The following is a 2,239-nucleotide window of genomic DNA, read 5'->3' as shown; positions in this document are numbered from 1 at the left end:
GAGAAATTCATGTAAAATGAGTTTAAGTCACACTGGTCAGATTTTAAAAGTCTGAATAGCCATAGTTCTTCATGGACTTTGTCAATGGTGGGTGTAGCCACTCCATTTGACCAAACACTCAGTACAGCGTCGATGCATGGACAGCACATGCCTTAGGAGAACTTGTTGCGGAAGGTTCTGCCACTCCTGGATGATGTAGCCCAAGAGTTGTTGAAGGTTTTGTGAAGGAGGGCGGTTGTCCCTTATCCACCTGTCAATGTGATCCCAAATGTTTTCTATTCGGTTCTAATCCGGGCTACAAACTGGTCAGTCCATGCAGGTGACAGCTCGCTGCTGCAGGAGGTCTCCCGCGATGCGTGCCCGATGTGGCGTGGCGTTGTCGTCCTGCAGTACAGCCTGGGGTCCAATCTGCCGCAGGAAAGGAACATGAAGAGGACGCAGGATTTCCTCCATGTACCTTTCCGCGATCAAATTGCCCTGTGTATGGTATAGTGGGTCTTGTGGTGAGCTGAGTAGCCTCCCCATACCAGAACGGATCCTCCACCATAGGGCGCCACCTGTTGGATGCACTCAGGGTGGAACAGCTCTCTTCGGCGCCTCCAGACGTGGGTTCGCCTGTCTCGATGCGGCAGGTTGAATCTGGATTCGTCCGAGAAGACTACCTGGTCCCACTGACAAAGTGTCCACTGTTATTGGCGAGCAGACCACGCCCGGCGAGCTGCTTTGTGGGGCGGCGTGTGCCTTGGGCGCCTGGCAGGGACACGAGAAGCTAACCTGGCTCTACGGATACGGTTCCTCACCGTCTCCTCCCTCTCATGGACATTGGCTGTCACCCGTAGTTGGTCCCTGATGCCGTTTGCAGTGGTGGTTCGTGACGTCACGGCCTGTCTGACGATGAAGTGGTCGATGCCGCCGTTGGTCAACGTGGCGGCCCTGGTTGAGGCCTGTCCAGGACCCTTCCGGTCGCTCACCATTGGTCTTGTCCAGCCTCTATATGACTGATGGGGACCCCCCCAGTCGATGTGCAACAACTGGGAACGTGAAGTCATCTTGGAGCCAGGTAAGAGCTCGTCCTCTGTCGACGTCAGGCAACGAGCGTCGTGGGACCATCGTGTTGTAATGAATCATGGCTGAAAAACGCTGGCTTATAAAGGGTTGTAAGTAAGCAATATTAACAGCTAAGACATCTGTTTAGCACGAGCCAAGCTTAGTTTTAGCTAACAGTCCCTATGAAAATGTTGCTGAAGTAGAAAAATTTAGCCCGTTTTTCATGCTTTTCGGTCGAGTTTCAGAATGTCCGTCACTGTAAAGCTGGTGCGGGCAAATTTGCAGTACAGGCAAACTGTGTCTAGTTGTCAGTGGGTGTGCCAAGTTAGGTTGACTGATCTAAACGGGTTTGTGAGATATTGAAGTTTAAATTTGACGGTAAAAACACAAGTTGTTCCTTGACTTTTTTTGGGCGAGTTTATATGGAACTCAGATTCAACGAAAAATCGGATTCAAGTAAAGGAATTGAATTCCTCAGGGTTTTGTTTTAAATTAATAAAATCAATAAACATAACTCGGATACAGCGGACATATTTATAAATGAGTACGCTCGGCTTTAACGTTCAACGAAGTCGCTTGCAGGGTGAACAACCCCCAACGAACCTTATCTGTTCCTGGAAACCATCTATGCCACCTGCATGGTAAATTATTATATTATATTCGCTTATCCTATTGTTTAAATCCTATCCGACCAATCGGTGGCCTTCTTTCATGCCAATACATGCGTTGTTAGCACGCACATAATAATAATAATATGACTTAGTGTGTGTCGGGGTCGGGCAGATGGCCAGCACACGAGCGACTTTCGTGTTCGTGTACGTGTGTCTTGGTGGAAGGGACACAAGCGGTCCAGCGTGGAACGTTATCATTAGGAAAACAAACTCGTGACAATAATTTTCCCCCCAGCAACTGATCAATATTACAATGATAAGCTGGTTTTGACACAGAACTCCGTAATGAATTATGCGCGTTGGACTGTGGAATCAAACGTTGCGCATTCCAGGCTCCTCACAGCAAACAATACGTTAAATAGATTCTACAGACGTGTTTTAGAACGAATCAGCCCTTTTGCACAGTGTGTGCTTTATAGTTTAATGTATTTTCCTGGAATTTTTCAGCATTTCTTCGGTTTGGCATCAAAGAAACGAAAGTGCCTCTCATTTGAAATCAAACTACTTTTGTTTGAGAAAGT

Source organism: Aplysia californica, unplaced genomic scaffold (genome assembly GCF_000002075.1).
Source record: "Aplysia californica isolate F4 #8 unplaced genomic scaffold, AplCal3.0 scaffold00611, whole genome shotgun sequence".
NCBI lineage: Eukaryota > Metazoa > Mollusca > Gastropoda > Aplysiida > Aplysiidae > Aplysia > Aplysia californica.
Note: the sequence above shows the minus strand (reverse complement) of the source record.